Source organism: Ictidomys tridecemlineatus, chromosome 9, assembly GCF_052094955.1.
Source record: "Ictidomys tridecemlineatus isolate mIctTri1 chromosome 9, mIctTri1.hap1, whole genome shotgun sequence".
Taxonomy (NCBI): Eukaryota; Metazoa; Chordata; class Mammalia; order Rodentia; family Sciuridae; genus Ictidomys; species Ictidomys tridecemlineatus.
This window is the reverse complement of record NC_135485.1, coordinates 30,453,212-30,463,975: the sequence shown is the minus strand read 5'-3', so window position 1 is coordinate 30,463,975 and position 10,764 is coordinate 30,453,212.

Here is a 10,764-nt window from a genome sequence, read left to right as displayed (position 1 = left end):
GAAAATGACTGGAATCCACTATTTGGGGTTCAATAAGGCCAAAAAGTTGGCACATTTCCTTAGACTGTTTTTCTTTAGAGATATATATAAAGGGGAGCTGAACAGAGGGCAGATGGGAAGGACAGATACCTTCATTCTGCCACAGGTACATTTTGTAACAAAAATGACAAAAGTCAAACATCGTGTTTTGTGAAGGGTTCTTTCCTCCAGAAATTGCTGACTTTAATATTTTCTCCATGTGTTAAACAGAATCAGAACATGGCCAACACCCGAAGAGCTCCCGGAGACCAGCTACCTCAGCTCGCTCACTTCACAGATGAAGAAACGGAGACCACAGAGGTCAAGTGCTCTCCCAAGCAGGCCTGGTTATCCAATGTCTCGATGTCACAGACTGCTCCCTCCACATCACCAGGGCCACCAAGGGTAGGCGGGACCCCAGTCTGCCCCACAGGAAGGAGTGGATGGAAAAGGATGCTGACCTGGCACGGTGCCAGCAACCCTCAGCCTTTGGAGCCAAGATCTTGTCAGAGGAGGCTATTCTGGGTGCTCAGTGACACCCCACCTGCTCACCCATGCACACGACTTGTTGAGCTCACAGGAGGTGCCCTGATGGGCCTCCATGCCTGAGACCATTGCACTGCTACTCCCTACATTTGCTGGATTCCTCTTGGTCATGTGTCTTACACACACACACACACACACACACACACACACAATTACCAATTTTCTTTAAAGGAGAGGTCGCCAAATTATTTCACCACGCACCAATGTTTGGAATGAGGGTCGATAGCTTAGATACAAAGTGATGCAAAGTGCTGCTCACTAAGGCCGCATAGTCTCAACATCTTGGATTTTATGTCTACTCTTGCTTTCAAGAAAAGCAGCATAATATACAGTTTGAGAGCACAGAACTCTGTAGTCAAAACTGCTTGGATTCAAGTCCAGCCCCACTACTTACTAGCTGTGGAACTTTGAGTAGATTACTTAACCTCTCTGTGTCTCAGTTCCTATATCTATAAAATGGGGGTGATTTATAAGAGTGACTACCGCTTAGGGTTGTTTTGAGGAATAAATGAGTTCATCTATGTGAAACCCTACCATAAAAGTGCTAAATACATGATAATTGACAGGAAAAAGAGCATGGTACCTGTAGCCACAATTCCACCATTTATCTCTCTCCCTCTCCCCACTTCCCACACGTCTCCCTTCTTCCCCCCATGCCCCACAACTTCTCAACAGACCTAGGAAGAGGATACTGGTTTTATGTGACAAACAGCTTGTACTGCAGGTGGGAGAATATCAGTTCTGCCATTTTCTTGTCCTTTTTTTTTTTATTGCAATGGTAACATCCTCTTCAATCCACAGTGGATTTATTTATTTACTTACCTATTTTTGTAGTACTCTTTTTAATCCTATGATGTTCTACATGAGAGTTATCGGATCTAAATCTGTCACAGAGATTGGCAGACTCTTTCTGTGAAGATCTAGATAGTAAATATTTTCAGCTTTGCAGGCCATATGGTTGCTGTAACAACCACCCGCTCCCTTGGACTGTGAGAGCAGCCATAGGCAAGATGAATGAGCACGGCTGTGTTCCAATAAAACTTTATTTACAAAAATAGCTGGTAGGCCATTGTCTGTGGACCCATGGGCAGATGCATAGCAGGACGAAGGCTGACCCCGAGTGAACTCAGCCAGTTAGTTCTGTCTTCCCCACGGGCTGGTATGCACCAAAGGAGTCTTTCTAATGAAGAGCCAGAATACAAGGGGACTGGAGAGCACACAGCAGCCCTGTTTGAAGTCTGGAGCCTGAATGAGCCTCCTCCCTCCCACAAAATGACCATTAGAGCATCAAGGGCAAGGAATTACAATCTCCCCAAATGTGGCCAGGGGCTGTCTGTGGAGAGAATGGGGGAAGTGTGTCAGAACGCGCAGCCCCATGAGTCCCACCCAGGAGTGGGGGGGAGGGGTGCTAGCCCTTTCCCTCACAGGTGAGAGTCCCAGAGCACTGCTTCTAGGGTTGTGACCTTGATCCCCCAGCTGTACCCAAATGTGTTTGGCTGGGAAAATGCAGATTAAATCAGAACAAAAGGGATTCAGAAAGAGAAAAGGGAAGGTCTCCTGGGGAAACCAACAGTGGCGCCATATCTCACTGTGCTCTGGGCACCCAAAAGGGTCTGAGCTTGATACGGGGCTGGCATGTTAGAGGTGTGCAGTGCATTCTTCCAAGTGGAACCCAGCAGGAAAGACTTGGTGCTTCTGAGCATCATGAAGGAAAAGTCCGACTCTTGAGTTGGCTCTTTTTTTTTTTCCTTTGGTACTGAGGATGGAACCCAGGGTTGCTTTACCACTGAGCCACATCCTGAGCCCTTTTTATTTTTGGTTTTGAGACAGGGTCTCATTAAGTTGGTTAGGGTCTCACTAAGCTGCTGAGGCTGACCCCAAACTTGCGATCCTCCTGCCTCAGCCTCCTGAGTTGCTAGGATTATAGGTGTGCACCACTGCAGCTGGCTCTCTGTTGAGTTTTTCTAACCATGACTTAAAACAGATTGTTATGCTCGAATTCGGGACCCCCAAAGACCACCAGAGACCCAAGATCGATGCAAGCAGCAAAGAGGTGTTTATTGCGAGCTAGCTCGGTCCTCCGCACGCACACACAGCAACTGGTGACGCTGAGAGGCCCCGAGCCCAGGGTTTGCAGCAGTTTTATACATTCTTTGGAGAGGGCAGGGACTTCACATACATCATAGCAAATCATCACACACCGCGGGAAAATCACATAACAACTCTAAAACATGATTAGCACATTCACTGGCGGGAACAAGTTGGGGAGGGGTGATTGGTCAGTACAAAAGGGGTATTCATTTGAACTGATTGGTTTAAGCCAAGAGGGGTGTATTGCTGAACTACATGGTTTCTCAACACGTTTTCAACCACCATAAACTACTGGGGGATCATCTGGCATCCCAGGTATTTCCCTGTCTCATGCTGATTGGTGGCTGCTAGGGGGCTGCTATGGATCTCCACCTAGCCTGACTGAGTCAGGGACACCTGGCACAGCAGATCTTTCCTGTTATTTGTAGATAAACAACTCAGCAGGGTGGGAATGTGCTTAGGAGTGCTCTGTGGGTTTTTCCAAGGACAAAGGCCATGTCCCTTCCTTGGACAGCTTTGCTCTGAGATAGAGGCTGGTTTTTCAAGATCAAACTCTAGGGCATCATCCCTGACTCTCCTCCCTCTCTGAAGTTCAGGGTTAGCAGGGTTGGTTCTTCTGAGGCCTTTCTCCTTGGCTTATGCACATCTTTCTTCTCTCTGTGTCCTCACATGACCTTCTCTCTGTCAATGTCCTAATCTCTTCTTAAAAGGACAAGGAGCAAACTGGATTAGGTCCTGCCCCAAGGACCGCATCTAGCCTTGATTACTTCTTTGAAGATCCCATTTCCAAATACAGTCTGATTTCATAAAGGGGCCAGGTAGTCAGTTAAAGCACACGTCTAGCCATTGGGCCACTGCCTGCTCAACAGTCTCTGGCGTGTTCTCATCTTACTCAGAGTGGAAGTCCAAATCTGCATCCTCAGGGCCTTGCGTGACATCTCCCCTGCTCTGCATCTCCAGTGCCCTGCTCCATCCCACACCACTGGCCACCTTGCTATTGCACAACAGGCTCTGCCCCTCCAGCTCAGGGCCTGGGCTGCTCTATCTTCTCTGCCTGGGGTGCCTGAGGGTGCCTTCTCCTGGCTCCCTCTCGGGCCAGCTCCTGGCCTCCTTCTCAGACGCCCTTACTGATGATCCTGCTCCGAGCAGCTCTCCTCCCCTTTCTCTCCATTTCCCTCTTTACTTTTTCCTCTCAGGACTGGCTGCCCTGTGAATATGTGTCATGGGATGCCCTTGTCTGGTTATTGTCTAAATCCCCACTAGTTCCAGGGCAGTGGACACTTGATCTTATTCTATGCTGCCCAGCAATAAAGAGGAACTGTATTCATTGTGTTAATCACTAATATCTAGAGTAAGAAAAGAAATATAAGGAATTAAGAAGTGGAGGAAAGGCTAGACGAATGATGGATATGTTTCCTATAGTTTTCCCCAGATTTTTTTTTTTAGCCTTCAGGGCTAGGGAGCTGGGTGAAGCTTACTTTGTTGGTCTACTGACTGTTCATGCATTTTAACTATGTCAAAGTACAATTCCTTGAGAATGTGGCCCCCAGACTTGACTTTCCTGCGCCCAGCCTCTGCCTCCTACATAGTCCTGCCTAGACAGGAACAACCCCAAGGTCAATTAGCAGCATCTGCCACGTTACAGGAAGAGGCCTGGAGCCTTCTCCCCCAGGTCTCTGCCAACCTAATGTGACAGAAAGAACATAGGGACTTAGGAAGAATCCTGTGACCCAGGTTCAAGTCCTGGAAGAACCACTTATTAGTCATGTGATTAATAATAATTTCTTGGAGTTTCATTTTCTTTTTCATTTGTAAGAACAAGAGTTGTAACACTTACCCAAAGGGGTTACTGTGTGGACTCAAGGGAAAACAAGTACGTGGCCAAGGACATTCTTGGCATATGGCAGTCTCTGAATAAATGCTGCTGCTGAACTAGGCAGCTCTGGGAGTCGGTCAAACCCGCCTTGGTCAAGAAACTCAATAAGTTGCCAACAGAAGAGCCGAGTTCATGAGGAGACAGGGCAGGTGACAGGGGACCTGCAGTTTCTGGGTCAGGAGAACAGCTGAGACATGACACCGGGTATCCAGTGTGACCGGGTGGAAGATCCCGGGGACCTCAGCAAGCTCTGGTGTCTGTTTGTCAGAGGCTGCACACTCTGCTCTCTGAAATCCCCAAGGGAATATACACTTGAAAGACAGAAAACTTTCCCCGGGGTGAGTTCCCTGGCTTCCTCTTGCTTCTGGGTCTGTCCTCGCTGTGTGGTGGGAGGCCCTCTTGGTGGGAACTTTCTAGCCTCCTCCTCAGGCCACAAGGGTTCTGAAGTTTCTGATCCTTTCTCACGCATGTGTGTTCTCACCCAGTGACCTACTTCCTCTTTCCTAGCAGACTGTGTGGTTGTGAGTGTTTCCCTGATGTTGGCAACTACCTCCTCGCTGATGACTACGCCAGTGTTGGACGAATGACAAGCCTGGGGGGAAGCAGCAGAGAAGCATCGTCATACCTACTTCAAGTTTGTTAAGCATCATGAAGAGAAATGAAGAAATGCAGATGGCACCACGCTAACCAAACTGAGATCCAGGCTAACGTGGGAGCCGCGACTCCCAACACCTCCCACAGCTGTGGACTCCTGAGAAGCAGGGCGTCCCTGGTCCTGGATTTTCACTTATTCCACCCATCTCCTGCCTGGTCCTGGCAAGCAAGAGCCAAAAGGATGTGTTAAAATGGAAATGGAGGGGCTGGGGTTGTGGCTCAGTTGGTAGAGCGTTTGCCTAACATGTATGAGGTACTGGGTTCAATTCTCAGCACCACATATAAGTAAATAAATAAAGGTCAATCAATTAAAAAAAAAAACAGAAAAGGAGCAAGGAGGGGGTTTCTCACCAGAGCAATGTCCTCCTTTATTCCCACCCTCTCCCCGGAGTGCCTACATCTCATGGCTCAGGCCCACTTAGCAAAGTGGGAATGAGGGATGTCGTCGTGGGTTTGGGGTTGCTGTAACAGAGTACCTGAGATTGAAAGATTTATGAAGAACAGATTTACTTTTTACAGTTCTGGAGGTAGGGAAGTCTAAGAGTATGGTATTAGGAGAGGGCCTTCTTGCTGGTATCGTAACAGAGCAGGGGACATCTTGTGGCAAGTCAGAGGGAGTATGTCAACACAGGCCGCCCTTCTTATAATCCCATCCTGCCCTCCACCCCAACCTTGTGTTATCCCAGTGATCTCCCAGAGGCCCCTCTTCCAAATATCATTAACATGTGAATTTGGGATTAAGTTTCTAACACCCAGACCCTTAAGGGATACCTAAACCAGAGCTCGTGGTTAGGTAGTGAGAAGCAGAGAAATGCACGGCAAGGTCACAGTGTTCTTTCAATTACTTTCGGGACTTTAAACTGCTTTCAGAGTGGCTGAGAGAGCAAAGGGTGTTGGTTCATTTGTAGAAAATAAACAGAAGAAGCAAAGGAACTAAGGGGAAAATGAGCCCAAAGACAAGGATTAATGGGACTAACTCTTGACAGGGCCCACTGAGGGTGGCGTGAAGCTAGGAATCCGGCTTCTAGGTGTCTCCACCTGTCTGGGAAGGAAGATTCCTTTAGCAGCGCAGGTGCACTGAGGTAACTTCTGACCAGCTGTTGACCCAGCGCCCACGTTAACATGGGACTAACTCATGAATGAAAACCTCCCAAACAAGATGGCCACTGCGAGGGTTCCAGAGAGGACCAACTAAGACCAAAACTCCATCACCTGACATGAAGGAGGCGGTGAATACCTGATGGGTGAAGGTTGCTGAAGGCGATCCCTAGTTCTCCTGGTAAACACCAAACAGTAATAGGTTTGGAGGCAGCTATTACATTTCAAGTGGCTTTTGTTTGTTTGGGGCTTTATTTTTATTTTTATCCTTTTTTTTGGTACCATCTCTGCCCAGAGCTGCCCCCCCCCCCCTCTCTGGTGCTCTCTGCTGGGGACTCACTTTGCTTTAACTTTTTTACTTATAATGAAGTCCTCTTGCGTGGCTGGTGGTGTCTGACTTTACATTTTCTTTCGTCGGAACACAAGAACTACTCTTTTGGAGTTTCAGCTCTTTGCTTTCCTGTAACTACAGGACTTAGACCCCTGCTTCGGGAAAGCACATTTGAGAGGAAGAGAGAGGAAGCTATATCCTTAAGGAAGTGGGGAGGTCCTGAAATATAAAGCAAGACAACTGGAAGTTTTCATTCTGAATTTTTCCCTCCAGGTCACTTTTTAACCTCTATTCTCTATGTCTTCTTCTCACCTCTCGTTGCCATTGAACTAGACTCTGTGCTTCTGATCTGCATGAGAGGAGACCAAAGAGCCTCAGCAAGGATATGGGAAGCCACAGATGGGAGCAGAGAGGGGAAGGGGAATTATATCCACTGACCACAGATGAGCTGGCCCAAGGCAATGCCCTTGGGTATGTTAGCTCTTTTCCATCCCTTTTGGAACCTGAGATAAAAGAGGAAATCACCAATACCAATTATGTGTTTAAAATGTCAACATTTTTGTTTATAATGAAATTTTTGCATAAGTTTTGACTTTTTAAAAAGTGTTGCTTTGAGCTGGGTGTGGTGGTGCCTGCCTGTAGTCCTATCTACACGGGAGGAAGATCACTTCAGCCCCCAAGTTCAAGACCATCTTGGGCAACACAATGAGGACCCATTTCAAAATAAATAAATAAATAAACCCCACTTCTCCCCAACACCCCAAGACCCAAAAACATCCACACAGAGAAAAAGAAAAATACTGTATTAAAATTTTATCTGTATTCACTATTGATATTTTTAGCTTCCCTTCAAATGTGCATTTGACTCTCTTGCCTCACCTCAGTCCCTGCCCCCAAAAGATTTAGCCCAGGAATAGAGCTGATTACTTTAGGATTTTTAGGAAAAACTAGAAGCTCTAAAAAGAGTTAAAGCCCGTGTTTTTTTTTTTAACACAACTACAATTCTACTAAAAGCATTGGAAGAAAGAATGAAATTCTCCATTACAAAAATCAACCCGATTTTAGACAATTCAAATCCTTTATCTGCGAACAAAGCCAGGGTACTTCACCTTCCTGGCCACCAGGTGTCTCTCTAAACTCCCTGCAGATCTGCGTAGGGCACAGAAGGTATGGTCATGTGTGAAATCCGCTGTTTTCAATCAGTTCTAAAGAGATAGTACCAAAAGAAAAAAAATAAAAAAAAAAAACCAAAAGCCGCTTAAAATGTAACAGCCTCAAATATCAAATCTACAAAGATCCAGGATTTCTCTCTAATAGCCAATTGCTTATGATGATAAAATCTCTTAACTGATTTAAGCTAAGAAACAGATTAACAAATCAGTTTGTCCTAATTGATATATTTTCTAGAATATCCCTGCTTCCTTCCTTCCCCCATTCCTTGGCCAGATTGTTTTCTACAATAATAGTATATTCCAGGAGGGTCTCAGAGAAATTAAATATTCCCCTGGTTTGGGGGACTAGATGTCACCCACTGTTTCAGGAAAGGGAGTTTTGAAAGCAATCATCAAACCATTTGTTTATGTTCATAAAGATAATTGTGGGGCTGCAGTCATAGCTCAGTGGTAGAGCACTTGCCTAGCATGTGTGAGGCACTGGGTTTGATCCTCAGCACTACATAAAAATAATAAATAAAATGAAGGTTTTGTGTCCTTCTACAACAAACAAACAAACAAACAAACAAGCAAATAAATAGAAAGAAAGAAAAGAAAAAAGATAATTGCATGGCAAAGGCCCAAACAGAGTGGTGGGCCAGTTGTGTTGTTCTTTAAACCTAAGTTATCATCCATTCACTTCATGCCCTCAACACCCTGGAAGGACCACAGATCCTTCCAGTAAGGGCCCAAAACTGACTCTGGGAGAGACCTCTTTGATGTTGCTCCTTCAGCTTCTCCAGCCCCCCTAAGACAGCCTCCATCCCCTTCAGAATGGCTCCTCATAGTAACCTCAGCCAGAACAACGTGGGGGCCCACCACTCAGTGCTCACCACCCACTTGTCAGTACACCAGGGGGATCTGCCGGAAATCATCCCTGAATGGTCATTTCTCTGGATTTCCATGCTGGTAAAACTCTTCCTAACGTTCCCAGGCAAATCCTCCTCCTCTACCCACTCCCTCAGGGTTGGATTTCTCAGATTCAGTCCCAGATTCTCTTTTTTTGTTCAATGTCACAGAAAATCTTAGCCCTCCTGAGGGAGCCTCAGACTATAAGGAGAGAGGGGGCAAAGGTGGGTTCAAAGATGATGTCAATTGCCGCCCCAAAGAGGAGGGCTAAGGGCAGACTTGATCTCTCATCTCTAGATAGATGCATCTGTGCTGAGAGATGCATGATGTGAGTTGTCCTAAAATCTTACATTTTGTTTTATTAGTCATGTGTATATTATATAAATGGAGAGCTGCAGACGGTTGAAAGAATGCTAATCACTTCATTCCCTGAGGAGAAGGTCCTGCTGACTTTCTTCTAGCAGATCTCACACGTCGAGTTTCCTGCCAAGGCAAGACTCCAGGTTCCTTTTCCCTGGAGTCACCTCCCCCAATCTCTGTGTGCTAGTCTGTCCAGTCGTGTGCTCACGGCCTCTTTTCCAGCCTGTGAATCCCGGTCAGTGGAGACAACATGGTCTTTATACCCCTAGGAAGCTTCTCGTGCTATGCCCTTTGCCGGGAGCAGGCCTGGCCACATCGCACGGACACAGAGCACCTGGCTCTCTCTCCCTTGTGAGCCCAGGATCATTGTCACTGTGCTGAGTCCCAGAAGCAGTGATCTCCACCCTGCTCAGGTCACCTTCTGTGCTCTGCAAACACAAACTTAGAAGGACAGAAACTCCCCTCCCGGTGGAGGTTTGGGACAAATCTTGATACACTGCTTCCTTGCAGGACAAATCAGGAGAGAACACAATGAAGAGACACACCTACAATGTAGATCTCAATATACATCATGCCACTTATCCTTTACGAAATCCATGAACTGAAAATAACAAAGGCCCAGCAAAGTAATATTTTTAACTTTAAAAAAAATTGATATATAAACTGATATATAAAACATGAAATTGTACAGACTAATGGGTACCATCTGATCTTTCTATATATGTATACATCGTGTACTGTTTGTGAAAATTGTCATCATCATGGGTTACCAGGTGACCTTTCCACATATGTAAATGTTGCATAATGTTTAAATCAGGTTAAACATATCTATCTTCTCAATCACCTATCATTCCTTCATGGTAAAACATCCAGTGTCCTTTCGTCTAGCTTTTTGAGGTATACAGTAAATAATTGTTATCTGTGGTTACCCATCTGGGGGCAACACTACCCAGATTTTCTTTTTTTCATTATTTTATTTTATTTTTCTGTGTGTTCGTGGGGGGGTCCTGGGGATTGAACCAAGGGGCACTCTACCACTGAGTTACATCCCCAGCCTTTTTTTTTGAGACAAGGTCTTGCTGAGTTGCTGGGGCTGGCCTTGAACTTGTGATCCTCCTGCTTCAGCCCCTTGAGGAGCCGGCATTGCCATATGCACCCAGCGCCTGGCACCCCAGAGCTTCTTACTCCTACTTCTCTGGCTTAGTACCCATTGATCAACCTCTCTGCCTCCCTCCTTCTCCATCCCTACTCTTTTTTACATGGAGGACCAGCAAAGCTTCATAATTAAGAGACCCACAAAGAATTCTGGACCCAGACTGTCTGGGTTCCAATCTTGGAACTGCCACTTTTCAGCCGAGAGGCCAACGCTCAGTCATTTAAGCCCCTGTTTATGTTTCCTCATGGGTGAAGGAGGCAGGAAGGATACACCGGGAGGTCGTCCTGGGGAGTGAAGGAGGGGAGAGACATAAAGAGCTTAAAGCGGTGACTGCATCCCTAAGAGGAGGTAGCTCGGGCCCCCCAGGTCTGGTGACCTATCAGAGACGCCCGACTTGCTCTGGGACCCAGGGCTCCGATGCATCTCATTTCCCCCTGATCCGACCACTCTCCCTGTCCTCTGCTGGAGCTCCCCAGCGGTCAGCTCTGCAGGCGTGATGTGCCCTCGGGCCAGCCCTCCTCCTGTTTCCATGGCTGCACCTCTTTCCCGTGTTACTGAAAGCCCCGGCTGCAGA